This window comes from Felis catus, chromosome A1 (assembly GCF_018350175.1).
Source record: "Felis catus isolate Fca126 chromosome A1, F.catus_Fca126_mat1.0, whole genome shotgun sequence".
Lineage (NCBI taxonomy): Eukaryota > Metazoa > Chordata > Mammalia > Carnivora > Felidae > Felis > Felis catus.
Genome location: NC_058368.1, coordinates 156,848,327 through 156,864,167, shown reverse-complemented (window position 1 = coordinate 156,864,167; position 15,841 = coordinate 156,848,327). Strand labels below are relative to the sequence as shown.

Below are 15,841 nucleotides of genomic sequence, written 5' to 3'. Positions count from 1 at the left end.
CAGAGAACAGAATGCGGGCCTGTGCAACTAGAGTGAGCAAGAGGGGAGTAATCAGAAAATGAGCTTAGAGAAGTATGCAGAGGATAGATCACGTGAGGCCTTACAGGCCATAATAAGATACTTTGTGTGGTGGGAGCCACCAGAGTGTCTTAAGCAGAGGAGTGATATAATTTTATGTGCATTCTTCAATCATTCTGACAGCTGAACTATCAAAATTGGTTTATGGGGCAGCTATTGTGGAAGCAAGGAAACCAGCTGGGAGGCTTTTGGAACAGTTCAGGTGAGGGAAAATTATGGTTTGGGTCAGAGTTTTAGTAAAACAGATGAGAGAAGAGGCCAGCTCCAGGATATGTACATCCTGAAGACAGAATTGAGCAGACTTGTTATTAGACTGGGTGTGGGCTATGAGGAAAAGATAGGGATTAATGATCATTCCTAAGGTTTTTGCTAGGACAACTGAGGGTACCGTATACAAAGATGGGGGAGACAACATATGGGAATGGAGGGTATAAAGTCCTCTTAGGAGCGCCTGGGTGGTTCAGTCAGTTATGCATCTGATGCTTGATCTCACCTTAGGTCATGATGTCATCAAGCCCCACGTCAGGCTCTGCACTGACAGCACAGAGCCTGCTTGGGATTCTCTCTCTCTCTCTCTCTTTCTCTGCCCCTCCCTCCCTCCCTCTCTCTCTCTCTCTCTCTCTCTCTCTCTCTCAGAATAAATAAACTTTAAAAAAAAGTTCTCTTAGACATGATAAATTGAATTGTCTCTCTTCACCTATTTAGAGGTCAGGGAAGTGATATGAGCTAGAGATACATACAATTGTGGGACTCATCAATGTAGAGATGTTACTTAGAGCCCCAAACTGGATGAGGATAATACAGGGAGTGACTAGAGAACAAGAGATGGTTAGGGACTGTACCTTGTGAAAACCAGCTGCATAGGTGAAATAGAAAGGGAAAACCTAACAGAAGATATTACAAAGAACAACCAGTGAGACCGTGGGAAAATGAAAAAGGCACAATGCTCAGAAACCAAATTTTGATAGTATTTCATGAAGAGGAAGTTAATAGTTTTGTCAAAAATGTTCCCAAAAGGCTAAGTAATGTGGGCTAATTCACCACTGTATTTGGTGTAGAGGCTTCTTCTAGGCAAACAGGATTGAGCAATAAAATTTAGAAAGGGGCCCACAGTGACCCACTGGCTGAATACAGACTGGCCCATCAGGGGCCCACTTCAAAATATCCATAGGCCCTAACTGACCAATGGACTGCTTAAAACCAGGCACAGTTACCAAAAGGGGAAAATTCCATACATCACTATACCTTCTCCTCACCTTTCCCCTTTAGAAACAGTCCCCACCCACTGCCTCCTCGCCCACAGCCCCTGCTCTGCTGTTCTGCCTGCTGCTCCCTTGTGGTGTATTCAATAAACTTCTATCTCCTTCCTTCTGCCTCAGGTGAATTCCTTTCTAAAATATTTATTTATTTGTATTTTTTTTCTTTTTCTTTTTCTTTTTTCAACATATGAAATTTATTGTCATATTGGTTTCCATACAACACCCAGTGCTCATCCCAAAAGGTGCCCTCCTCAATACCCATCACCCACCATCCCCTCCCTCCCACCCCCCCTTCAACCCTCAATTTGTTCTCAGTTTTTAACAGTCTCTTATGCTTTGGCTCTCTTCCACTCTAACCTCTTTTTTTTTTCCTTCCCCTCCCCCATGGGTTTCTGTTAAGTTTCTCAGGATCCACATAAGAGTGAAACCATATGGTATCTGTCTTTCTCTGTATGGCTTATTTCACTTAGCATCACACTCTCCAGTTCCATCCACGTTGCTACAAAGGGCCATATTTCATTCTTTCTCATTGCCACGTAGTACTCCATTGTGTATATAAACCACAGTTTCTTTATCCATTCATCAGTTGATGGACACTTAGGCTCTTTCCACAATTTGACTATTATTGATAGTGCTGCTATAAACATTGGGGTACAAGTGCCCCTATGCATCAGTACTCCTCTATCCCTTGAGTAAATTCCTAGCAGTGCTATTGCTGGGTCATAGGGTAGGTCTATTTTTAATTTTTTGAGGAACTCCCACACTGTTTTCCAGAGTGGCTGCACCAGTTTGCATTCCCACCAACAGTGCACACCACATTCTCTCCACACGTTTCTCCACATCCTCTCCAGCATCTATAGTCTCCTGATTTGTTCATTTTGGCCACTCTGACTGGTGTGAGGTGATATGTGAGTGTGGTTTTGATTTGTATTTCCCTGATGAGGAGCGACATTGAGCATCTTTTCATGTGCCTGTTGGCCATCCGGATGTCTTCTTTAGAGAAGTGTCTATTCATGTTTGTGCCCATTTCCTCACTGGATTATTTGTTTTTTGGGTGTGGAGTTTGGTGAGCTCTTTATAGATTTTGGATACGAGCCCTTTGTCTGATATGTCATTTGCAAATATCTATTCCCATTCCGTTGGTTGCCTTTTAGTTTTGTTGATTGTTTCCTTTGCTGTGCAGAAGCTTTTTATCTTCATGAGGTCCCAGTAGTTCATTTTTGCTTTTAATTCCCTTGCCTTTGGGGATGTGTCGAGTAAGAAATTGCTGCAGCTGAGGTCAGAGAGGTCTTTTCCTGCTTTCTCCTCTAGGGTTTTGATGGTTTCGGGTCTCACATTCAGGTCTTTTATCCATTTTGAGTTTATTTTTGTGAATGGTGTGAGAAAGTGGTCTAGTTTCAATCTTCTGCATGTTGCTGTCCAGTTCTCCCAGCACCATTTGTTAAAGAGACTGTTTTCCATTGCATAGTCTTTCCTGCTTTGTCAAAGATTAGTTGGCCATACGTTTGTGGGTCTAGTTCTGGGGTTTCTATTCTATTCCATTGGTCTATGTGTCTGTTTTTGTGCCAATACCATGCTGTCTTGATGATGACAGCTTTGTAGTAGAGGCTAAAGTCTGGGATTGTGATGGCTCCTGCTTTGGTCTTCTTCTTCAAAATTACTTTGCCTATTCAGGGCCTTTTGTGGTTCCATATGAATTTTAGGATTGCTTGTTGTAGCTTCGAGAAGAATGCTGGTGCAATTTTGATGGGGATTGCATTGAATGTGTAGATAGCTTTGAGTAGTATTAACATTTTGACAATATTTATTCTTCCAATCCATGAGCATGGAATGTTTTTCCATTTCTTTATATCTTCTTCAATTTCCTTCATGAGCTTTCTATAGTTTTCAGCATACAGATCTTATACATCTTTGGTTAGATTTATTCCTAGGTATTTTATGCTTCTGGGTGCAATTGTGAATGGAATCAGTTTCTTTGTCTTTCTGTTGCTTCATTATTAGTGTATAAGAATGCAACTGATTTCAATGTACATTGATTTTGTATCCTGTAACTTTGCTAAATTCATGTATCAGTTCTAGCAGACTTCTGGTGGAGTCTATCGGATTTTCCATGTATAATATCACGTCATCTGCAAAAAGTGAAAGCTTGACTTCATCTTTGCCAATTTTGATGCCTTTGATTTCCTTTTGTTGTCTGATTGCTGATGCTAGAACTTCCAACACTATGTTAAACAACAGCGGTGAGAGTGGACATCCCTGTCGTGTTCCTGATTTCAGGAAAAAAGCTCTCAGTTTTTCCCCATTGAGGATGATGTTAGCTTTTCATAAATGACGTTTATGATCTTTAAGTATGTTCCTTCTATCCCGACTTTCTCAAGGGTTTTTATTAAGAAAGGTTGAATTTTGTCAAAGGCCTTTTCTGCATCGATTGACAGGATCATATGGTTCTTATCTTTTCTTTTATTAATGTGATGTATCACGTTGATTGATTTGCGAATGTTGAACCAGCCCTGCATTCCAGGAATGAATCCCACTTGATCATGGTGAATTATTCTTTTTCTATGCTGTTGAATTCGATTTGCTAGTATCTTATTGAGAATTTTTGCATCCATATTCATCAGGATATTGGCCTCTAGTTCTCTTTTTTTGCTGGGTCTCTGTCTGGTTTAGGAATCAAAGTAATACTGGCTTCATAGAATGAGTCTGGAAGTTTTCCTTCCCTTTCGATTTTTTGGAATAGCTTGAGAAGGATAGGTATTATCTCTGCTTTAGATGTCTGGTAGAACTCCCCTGGGAAGCCATCTGGTCCTGGACTCTTATTTGTTGGGAGATTTTTGATGACTGATTCAATTTCTTCGCTGGTTATGGGTCTGTTCAAGCTTTCTATTTCCTCCTGTTTGAGTTTTGGAAGCTTGTGGGTGTTTAGGAATTTGTCCATTTCTTCCAGGTTGTCCAGTTTGTTGGCATATAATTCTTCAGAGTATTCCCTGATAATTGCTTGTATCTCTGAGGGATTGGTTGTAATAATTCCATTTTCAGTCATGATTTTATCTATTTGGGTCATCTCCCTTTTCTTTTTGAGAAGCCTGGCTAGAGGTTTATCACTTTTGTTTATTTTTTCAAAAAACCAACTCTTGGTTTCGTTGATCTGCTCTACAGTTTTTTTACATTCTATATTGTTTATTTCTGCTCTGATCTTTATCATTTCTCTTCTTCTGCTGGATTCAGGCTGCCTTTGCTGTTCTGCTTCTAGTTCCTTTAGGTGTGCTGTTAGATTTTGTTGTTTGTTTGTATTTTTTAGAGAGGGTGCAAGTGAACAAGGGGCAGAGAGAGAGAGGGAGAGAGAAAGGAAGAGAGAGAATCCCACACAGGCTCTGCCCTGGCAGTGTGGAGCTATGGATGTAATGTGGGGCTTGACCTCATCGCCATTCGGTGCCTGAATTCAAGAACCATGAGATCATGACCTGAGCCAAAATCAGATGCTTAACTAACTGAGCCACCCAGGCACCCCGGTCTCTGGGGAATTCTTTCACTGCATGTGCCACTGGTTTCCACACATTTGTCACCTCACATTTGGGGGACCCCACCCAATTGGAAGAGACACCACATTTGGTAATATTAACAGGGGATGTTTTGGCAGAGTAAAATAAGGCCTAAAACCCAAATAGAATGTATGAGGACAGGCCAAGTGGTGAGAAAAGGGAGAGAGCAAATGTTGACCACCGCTTTAATGAGATTTGTTGTAAGAAGCAAGAAAGAATAATGGGATAGTCTTGCAGCAAGAGTCCAGGTCTAAGGAGAGGTTATATGTGTATCCATTTTTTTTCCAGAATATTATATTTGTAAACATGAGTGCAGTTACTGCAGGTTAGTTAACACTGGACTCTCAAAAACACTGTTCAAATTTCAGTATATTAACTGATTAAAGTATGAACTTTGCTGCTACCTCTCCAGTACACAAATTGTGATGTAATTAACCTATGTGCATCTTGATCAGTGACCAGCCATATCACTTCTTTCAAAGTGTATTAGTGATTGGTTACTGTGCATCTGTTATTCAGCTCATACACAGACTGCAAAGCATAGAGTCGTCTTGCTTATCTCTCAGTGATATATGTAAATAATAGGTGAATTTTTAAAGCTATTCTGATTAATGCTTCAAATAACTCTGATGGACTTGAATAAAATGTGAAAAGTTGCTTTTTACCTTCAAACACAACTTCATTAATTCAGCCAATGGACATAGAATTATTTCAATATTTAAAACCTGTTACGTGGACTTTCAGACAGGGTATTGAATTAAAATAATGCATTTTTAACTGAGTTTTGAAAAAATAAGACATAATGCATGTAACTGAAAACATTCAAGCATCGTAAGAAGAAGTAACATGCATGCAGTATGGTAAAATCTTTTAACTCACTTTACAAATAGCTTTGCAGTGTTTGAATCAAATGTAAATGGAGTTATAGAAGAAAGAGTGAACTTTGAAATTTTAAAACTGCCTGTAAGTGTTAACACTATCTAGATTCAAGGAACTCTAGATACACAGCCATTTAGTGAATGCAAATTTATCAACATAAATGAGAAAAGTGGCTGTCATGTATGTGTTCCATAGAAAGTGATGCTGGCAAAAAAAAAAAATATATTAAAGCAACTTGGGAGGCGTTTCACGATTTTGAAAATACAATGAGTAAAAGGTTGGAGGCTAATTCAAACTTAGATTCACCAAGGCATAGAAAAGATGCCTGTTTTGTATTGTAAGTCATACAGTAGAAAGGAGGTGAGTTTTGAAATGTTCAAATTACTCTTGCTAAATAAAGCACTCGAAATTCTCAGTGTTTCTAATGTTTTAATCTACAGTATACTAAAAAAAAAATTCGTTTCACTATTTTTTTTTCGTTTCCCTGTACATTATAACTGACAATAGAAGAGTTTTTAATGTTTTGATAGGAAAATTTTTAAGTCCTGGGCAACTGTAATTTTTTCCTATTGATTAGTAAGATAGTTTTGTATAGTTGTATTGCAGACTGGAAGTCTGGAGTTCTCCCTTCTCCAGCAAGAGAGTGGACACAGAATTGAATACAAGAGAAGCTCAGGTCAGGGAGGAGACAAGAGCCCTGAGCGGGGGTTTTGTCTGCATATTTATTGAGCTCTCAAGATATTACACACGTGGTGAATGTGAGGAAAACAATGCTACATGCAAGGACTGTCATGACAAGTTCCTGGTCCTTCTTTTGCTGTCAAATGGGTTGGAGGGTGATTCTGAAAAGGCATAAAAATAGACCTAGTAAAAGCATTCCGTTTCCCAGAATTATCCAAAATTTGAGATAGGTACTGGCTATAAGTGAAAAAGGATTTAGGTTATGCCGTATTGCCCAGGAATCATCCCATTCATTTCTAAGTTGGTCTTCTGCATAGATATTAAGCTGCATAGATATTAAGCACAAAGGAAAGTAAGGAGAAAAATCAGGGTTATCTGCATGGAATTCCTGCCAGTGATGGAGATCATGGCCATCAGATGCAAATCAGGGGTATATACAATACCATTGTGTTGTAAGAGAGTAATGGTTTGGTTAGACAGGCGTTTAAGGCTTCCCCATGTTATATCAGGGGCAAGGATTTGAGTTTGTGGAGTGGCTTCGGGATGAGGAGTCAATGAAGAGGCTTCCTCTATCTCGAAAGAAGGGGGCAGTGGTCACTCATTCAGAGTCATTCTCTGGAAGTCCTGGTTGATTGGAAGATATTCTGGGGGTCTAAACTATGTCATGATACGGTTTCACCAACCAAAAGGGAATCTACAGAGGTCCAGAATCTGAAAGAGCACAAACATATACTTTACCCCAGGTGAGGAGTTTAGTGGGTCCAACCCAGGTGGGTCTCCCTTCAGGGGTTTTGTATAGCACCACGGGATGAGAGGGTTTATCTAATTTTCAAGAATGCCACTCAGCTGCAGTTAGCCCTTGAGGGTCAAGATTTAAAAAGTTAAGAGTGATCACAGTGTGATTGAGGAGAACATGAGGTTATAATATAGGCAGCTAGAGGCAATTCCCCCTTTTTTGTTTTTTTAACATTTTTTTAAGTGTGTTATGTACTCATTCTACAATTGTTTGGCCTTATGGACTATAAGGAGGGACAATTTCAACGAAGGTTTGAGTAGAACAACTGAAAAGGGCATGCTGTCCTGCTGTTCTGCCCTTTTGGTTAAAATAATATATATTTTTTCCATCTTTTGGGCAGACCAAAAAGAAAAAAAAAACCTTAACTTTTTTTTTAACGTCTAATGCAAATTTTTTTTTTAATGCTAGATTTATCAATTAAGCACAAAGCAAGTTTTCCATGGTAAAATCTTAATTAAGCACAAAGCACATTTTTAAGACCCAAATAGTCCTTTTTGCAATAAGACAAAAGCACAAACCTACATCTAGCAATTTTTGCAATAAGTCAAAAGCAGAAACCTACATCTAGCAATTAATGCTTTAGCCTCTATTTCATTAGATATCCAATGATTTGTCATTAGATATCCCCAATTTGTCATGCAAGCAAAACTTTAATGTTTTAGGTTACCAAAGCCTTTGAAAGCTATCTTAATAATTACCCATGAAAACTATGAGACAAAGTTTACCATTAAAGTCATCCTTTTGCTAACAAATTGGAACAGAAAGTATGAGCTTCTTTGACCTTGAGAAAACGTAGGTAGAATATATATATATTTTAATTTAATGTTGATAAACAGGTCTATTTCAAACCAACAAACTTAAATTAGCTTAAACATTGAATACATTTTACTTGGGTCTACCTAAGACAATTTGTTCCCCATGTTTAATTTTTACCTGGAACATTTCTGGGGAAATCTGAAGTGAAGGGTCTTTGCTCCTAGACATTTCCAATTGTGAGTCTCTCAAAAGTTCTGCAGCAGTGAATCCTCATATAGTTTCGCTTTTCTCTGACCTTGTCAGGGGAGATTAAAGTTCCGTACACTTTTTCTTTTAGAGCTCTAGTCTTCCACGGCTTTCTACAGTCCTTGAGTACATGTCACCTTCTATCCACATCAGGGTCACCAACTGTCACAGACTATAAGTCTGGAGTTCTTTCTTGTCCAGCAAGAGAGGGAATGCAGAATTGAATAAGAGAGAAGCTAATGTTTGGGAGGAAACAAGAACTCCAAACAGGGCTTTTGTCTCCATATTTATTGCATTCTCAAGATCTTACACATGGTGAATGTGAAGAAAACAATCACATAGTAATCATTAACGTGTGTGTAAGAAGCAAAGGGTCTGGGGAACAAATGCAGTTTGAAGTTGTGATCAAAGTATATTGGAGCCAGATAGAAAGTAGTTTCCTGCAGATAATATAACAAGTTACTCACAATCCCATTATACTGTCTTGCTAACTAACCTTAGGTGCTTTTGCCCTGTGGTGGTGGCTTTCTGCCCTGAGCTTTTTTTTTTAAATGTTTTTATTTATTTTTGAGAGAGAGAGAGAGAGAGAGAGAGAGAGAGAGAGAGAGAGAGAGAGAGAGAGTGAGCAGGGGAGGGGCAGAGAGAGAGAGACACAGAATCTGAAGCAGGCTTCAGGCTCTGAGCTGTCAGCACAGAGCCCAACGCGGGGCTCGAACTCGTGAACTGCAAGATCATGACCTGAGCCGAAGTCAGATGCTCAACGGACTGAGCCACCCAGCCACCCCCTCTTTTTTTTTTTCCTTCCCTAAACTTTTTTAACCAATTTATGTAAGTATAAGGAATTCTTGAACCTATTTCCCCACATGGTTGCAACTTGCATAGACCTTTTCATGGTCCCACAGTACCATGCCAAGCAAGGGGCTGCATGTATTTATATAATGTGATGGTTAATTTTATGTGTCAACATGGCTAAGCCATAGTGACTGGATATTTGGTGAAACAGTCTTTTGGATGGATGTTTCTATGAGGATGTTTTTGGTATGAGACTGACATTTAACCAGTGAACTTCGAATAAAGCAGATTACCTTCCATTATGTGGTAGACCTCATCTAATTAGTCAAAAGCTGTAATAGAACAGACTAACCACCTCCCCCCAAGCCAGAAGGAATTCTACCAACCGACTGCTTTTGCACTCATTCTGCAACTCTTCCCCTGAGTCTTCAGTCTGCTAGCCTACTTCACCAGTTTTTGGACTTGTCAGCCCTCCAAAATCACATGAGCTAATTCCTTAGAACAAATTTCTCTCTAGGGGCACCTGTGTGGCTCAGTCAGTTAGGCCTCTGACTCTTGGTTTGGGCTCAGGTCATGATCTCCCAGTTTGTGAGATCAGGCCCATGTAGGGCTCTGTGCTGACAGTGGGGAGCCTGCTTGGATTCTCTCTTTCGCTCTCTGTCTACCCATCTCCTGCTCATGCTTGCTCTCTCTCGCTCTCTCAAAATAAATGAATAAACTTTAAAAAGATAAATTTAAAAACAAAAAAGAGCAAATTGTCTCTCTCATTCTCTCTCTTTCTCCCCACATATACGTATACACACATCTAAAAAAATACCTACACACACACACACACACACACACACACACACACACATCTAATTGGTTGTGTTTCCTCCGGAGAATAGATAATATATATGTATTATATATAAGTATGTATAATGTATAGGTACATACTTGTGTGCCTATGTTTATAAATACATTGGGTGTGTGTGTGTGTGTATGTATTTTTTTTTGAATGAAAGTTCATTGGAGACAAAGACTTTCTATTGCTCATTGTTATGTGCTTCAGACCTAGAACAGAGGTGAGCATACTCAACAAACATTTCTTTAACAACATAAGTTTTATCATTTGGAATAATAAAGACAGTTTTTGAGTCCCTTCACATCAATTAACTCCTTTTTTTATTTATTTAAAGATGCAATAAGGTGTATAAATAGCAACTACCACTACTTCACAGAGAATGAATGTAAATCAGATTTTGGTGTGTGAAATAGACTTCTTGCCTCTTAATCTGTGTTTTGTCCATTGTGTCTTCATATCCTGGTAGCATTCTTGGAAGACAAAGGGCAATATAAGTGTCATTTTTCCTGTTTTTGTTTTATGTTTGAGAACTTTTTTAAATTTTTGTTTCTCTTAGGCTGAACTAAATTTGCCAGGGGTATTGTGCGGTGGATAGGATTGTTGCTGGTGGAGACCAAGGACACCCCATCAGGTAGGAGTGGGTGGGGCCTCTGAGGATTGCCCCAGTATACCTTGTTTATGTAGAGGAAATGTAACTGCGGAAAGGCATTTCCCCTTGTACTTAAAATGCAATTGTACTGCAAATCTGGATTTACCTAGAAGCTATTTCAAGTATTTACCAAAAGTCATAATCCTTTAGAATTTGATTTAAATGTGGGATTTTTCTATGATACAGAAATTGGGATTTTGTTTGTTTGATTTTTTTTGTTGTTGTTGTTGTTTTTTGTTTTTTTTTTTTTTCATCAAGGTAGGAGGATTTACTTTGGAAATTCTCCTAGTTTCTTCCATGTGCCTCCCCCCATCCAAAATATTCTTCTGTTTTCTCCTCAACTGAAAATAGAGCTTTATGAAAAATAGAGCTGAGGATATCAATACTTGTAGAACAGGTACTGATCAGTCACTCCAAATGAAAAACAAACTGAGTCTAAGAACAGGAGATTGGTTTAAATCCTGATGTGCCTTTTCCTGTGTGTTTGCTATGCTAAAGAGCAGCAAATGTTCAAAACTATTCCTCTTAGTTTAAAATTCGCCTGACAATAATGAAGCTTGTCAGTTCAGGATAGAATTAAGAGCTGGAAAGGTTTCAAGTGCTTGTATTCAACATTGATGAATGAATTACAGTCTCACAGGATGATTTTCACTTGTAATTTTTCACTCAAAAACTTGGTTTAAAGGCACAACATGAGTTTAATTCTGTTTTTCCCCCCATTGTATTTGAAAAATAAGTGTTGTCTTGTATTCTTTTCTTCAGTGGTATTGAAGTTATTTATTTCGTACTTTTTAAAGTAATATTTGATGTGAAATGTAGGGGTCCAGGAGCAAACAGTCAAGAAATAATTCTTTTTTTTTTTAATGTTTTTATTTATTTTTGAGAGAGAGAGAGCAGGGGCAGGAGAGGGACAGAGAGAGAGGGATACACAGAATCAGAAGCAGGCTTCAGGCTCAGAGCTGTCAGCATAGAACCCACCTAGGGGCTTGAACGCATGAACTGCAAGTACACGACCTGCACTGTAGTCAGATGCTTAACCAACTAAGCCATCCAGGTGCCCCATCAAGACAGAATTCCTGAGATGTCTTCAGGACAAAAAAAGTGGTTTTATTAAAGCACGGGGACAGAAAGAGCTGCACTGGGGTTGTGAGGAGTGATTGACTATATACTTTTTTTTAAGTTTTTTTTTTTTTTTTTTTTTTTTTGAGAGAGATCATGCCTGTGCGTGAGTGGGGGAGGGGCTGAGAGAGAGAGAGAGAGGAGGACAAGAGGATCCAAAGCAGGCTCTGCACTGACAGCAGTGGGTCTTTATGCAGGGCTTGAATTCATGAACCCAACCATGCGATCATGACCTGAGCCAGAGTCAGACACTGAACCACCCAGGTGCCCCCTGATTATATACTTTTAAGTTGAGAAGGGATGAGGTATAGCTTAAGTCTCTAAGTAATTTGGAAGCTAGGCTTTCAGGGCCTCGAGGGGCTAGTTGCTATTTAAGATAAGGTCATTTACTACTGTCTACTAAAACATTAATCATACCCTTCAAATGTATATCAGGGGGCCATATGTTTGGAGGACGATTGGTAACATATGTCTTAGGGTGGGGGAAGAGGTAAAGGATGTTTCCAAAAGGGTTTTCATATGTTAAGACTTACAGGGTCCTGGAGGTTGGGCTGATGTCAAGCTAAGGTTGCCTTTTGCCTCTAGCAGAATGTTAATATCTAGGAGGTTGAGTTCCTGGAGGCAGGTCACTCTGCCTATCTCAAGTACTTGTCAATGGGCTGTAATTGTAAGGAAGCTTAATTTTTTTTGTCTTTTGTCTTTGTTCTCCACATGAATATTTATGCATTACTTACATTCTTAAGCATGGATCTTCACTTAAGCATAGCCATTTTCTTCTCGCTTACCAAAAACTTAACATTTGTCCCAATAATATAATAAATGTTGAAGTAAAAAAGATAGGGGGACACAACGGGAAAAAATAAAGAATCCAATGGATGGCTAATACAATAAGGGTAGAAATTACAAATGGCTTTCTAATAACCCAATAAAATTTGTACGTGAATTCAGTAAATATTCTGTTGGTTTGTAGACCTTTTTTCTTTTGTATTTTAGAATAATTAAAAATGGTAATTGGAAATTTCTTGAGTGCTGACATTTTGCCTGGCGTGGTTCTCCCTGCTCTCCACGAAATAGCTCTCTGAATCCACACAGCGACCTTAGGAAGTAACTAGCAGAACTGTCACATTTTACATATGAATTGAGTGAGACCCTATTGCTGGAGTCACTTGCCTGAGGCCATGCTGTTAGTAAGTGGAGGAAGGCTGCCTGGCCCCCAGATTGACCAGCCGTTAACGGCTGGACTAAGCCAAACAGACATGGCTTGTGTTGTTATTGCTTATCACAATGGTATTTTTTTCAGATGGCTGCATGTGGAAACAGCTTTTTTAAAAGTGTTCAGCTAAGCCATTTCTGATTAAATTCAATGAACTTCTAATTTTTAAGTCCCACATATGCCAAATTCAGTGATTAAATACGATTTTTCAAAATTAGTGTTGCCAGTCTGTTAATTACATTATATCACTTCTTAAAAAATGTATTTATTTAGCTTGAAACATCATGATCCATAGGTCACATAATGATCCATGGCTTGGAATGAAAAGCTGTTGATGTTTCCCTAACTTTCTTGACACAGCCTGTAGCTTCCCCTCTTCCTTTAGTCCTAAAATGAGGATTTTAGTTCTCTCATCCCCTCTACACGTTCTCCCAGTGAACTTTGGTTAAATTTTATATTAAATGCATTGTCAGTGATTTTAGTTTCGTACTGTGTAAATGTATTTCCCAGTTTCATTTCCTTTCATGTGTAACTTATTTTCCTAATTTTTTTTGTTTAGTTTTCTTTGAATCTGTATTATGTTTTTACACACTTTCCAATAACTATAGTTTTTCATGTAGTCTAACTTGTCAAATCTACTGCTCCTTTTTTTTTTTTTTTCTTTTCTTAGAGACATTCTTGCTGGAATATTCCATCCCTGGCTTCCATCTGAACCAGTTGCTCTTTCAGCTCGCTGAACCTGTGTCATCCAAAGCGGCTCCTTTTGCTAGCAGCTTGGAGTTACTGTTTCATCTCATTTAGGCTGGATCCCACTTCAGTGTCTGTGTGAATCTTTTTCTTGGTTTAGTTCTTTGTTTTTGGTAGGACATATCCTCCATTAGTTTTTTGAGAAAAAAATTTTTGCGACAGAAATTTTCTCTTTTCACACACAAAAATGTCTTTGTCCTACCATCTGATTAATAGTACTCAGTGAAGAAATCATTTTCTCTTAACATTTGAAGATGGTATTCTTTTGACTTTGAGCTTCTAATGTTTCTTTGAGAAGTTGAAGCCATTTTTGTTTCTCATTCTCTGTAATAGATCTGATTTTGCTCTTGGGCTTTTAGGATCTTTACCTTAGCTCTTATTCTGAAATTGCAAGATAATGAGCACAAATGTGAAGTTTTTAAAAATAGTTATTCCAGACATTTTGTGGGCCATTTCATATGATGGATGTTCATTTTTGGAAATGAAGTTTTTGCTCTTCTTCCACTTCCATTGCTAGCTCTCTGTTCTCTGTGGAACGGTCACTCTTTTATTCAACAAATATAGTTATTAAGCACCTTCTCTCTGCCAGTGATTCTGGCTTGAAGTCACAGCAGTGAAAGCATGGCTGTCACTGAGCAAATTAGTCGGATATTGGGCCTTCTCAATTGAGCCTTTAATTTTCTTTTTATTGTAATCCATCTGTTGATCTACTTTGTTCTACTTTCTGAAAGATGTCCAAGGCTTTATCTTCCAGATCTTTTACTTACTGACTTATTTTTAATTTCTATTCTTTTATTTTTTTAAATTTCTAGTTGCTCCTTCTTATTCTCTGATTATGTCTTTTTTATAGAATCCTGTTTCTTTTTCTTTCTTTCTTCTCTGTCTCTGTGACAGTTAACTAAAACGCATTTTTTTAAAGTATTCTTCTGTGCTCTGCATGGTCTCTATTTATTCTAAGTTGCTTTTGTAGTTTATTTGGTTGAGTCTCTTTCATGTCTGTGGCTTTCCCTAAATGTGTGATGGTCCTTCCCTACGTGTTAGTATTTAAGAGTTAAGCACTAAAATGCTAATTAGGCACTCTGCCTATACGTGTGAGTTTATAATCTGTTAAACAATCATGTGGCCATGAGGCAAAAGAGAAGAGAAAGTGGAACTGAGACTGGACATGATTGCTGGGATCAGAGTATAGTATGCCCTGTGTACCTAGATAAGCCGTTTAAGCTTTATTCCCATAAACACTGAGAATGCACATGATGTTCATACTTGAGGTGAGTCATTTGCAGTTATTCCCTTTAGATGCAAATTTCCTGCCTTTGTTCCATTCTCTCATAAACAGTTCTCTCTGATAATATTTTAATATTAGTGACTAAATACTAAATCCACTGCTTTTAATTGCCATATCTATCGTAATGTAGTTAATTCTTTCATTTTGAATGCAAATATCAAGTAACAACTCTTGATATAACCCAGTTATACTATTGCTGGCTGGGGAAGTGCTGAGTTGTAATTGAAATCATTTACAGTCACATTGGCCCTAATGTTAGTCACTCAATAGTATGTATTTTCTAGGTACATGTTTTAGTAACTAGTTAAAAAAAAAAAAAGGTAACACTCTCGGTCTTTGTTCATGCTACATCATATCTTTTATTTGTTCTAAGTACAATTGACCCTAGTACAACATGGGGGTGAGTGGTACCAACCCCCTGCACAGTCAAAAATCCACATATTACTTCTGACTTCCCAAAAAGTTAACTACGAATAGCCTACTGTTGGCTGAAAGGCTTACCAATAACAAATAGTCAATTAACACATATTTTTTATGTTATATATTATATTCTGTATTCTTACAGCAAAGTAAGCTAGAGAATGTTATGAGGAAAGTCATCAGGAAGAGAAAATACATTTATAGTACTGTACGTATATTTATTGGAAAAACCCCATGTAAGTGGACCCTGAAGTTTATTTTTTTTAACATTTTTTTAAATCTTATTTTTGAGAGAGAGAGACAGAGCGTGAGCAGGGGAGGAACAGAGTGAGCAGGGGAGGAACAGAGGAACAGAGAACTGCTCAGGAACAGTGAGCAGGGGAGGAACAGAATCCAAAGCAGGGCCCAGGCTCTGAGCTGTCAGCACAGAGCCCGACGTGGGTCGAACCCATGAGCTGCGAGATCATGACCTGAGCCGAGGTAGGACTTTTAACCGACTGAGCCACCCAGGGGCCCAGACCCTTCAGTTTAAACC

At 38.5% G+C, this 15,841-nt stretch overlaps 1 protein-coding gene across 19 annotated transcripts in view; it reads left to right on the top strand.

Annotated features, from left to right (window-relative positions):
• MCTP1 (multiple C2 and transmembrane domain containing 1) overlaps positions 1 to 15,841 on the top strand; it is a 520,292-nt gene that overhangs the window by 96,775 nt on the left and 407,676 nt on the right. The window contains exon 1 of one of the 19 annotated variants that reach the window (XM_045040205.1): positions 10,425 to 10,504. The exons of the other annotated variants lie outside the window; for them this stretch is intronic. The gene's annotated coding sequence lies outside the window, so the exon portion shown is untranslated. Of the gene's footprint in view, positions 1 to 10,424; positions 10,505 to 15,841 lie in introns of those variants that run through there. 19 annotated transcript variants of the gene reach the window in all.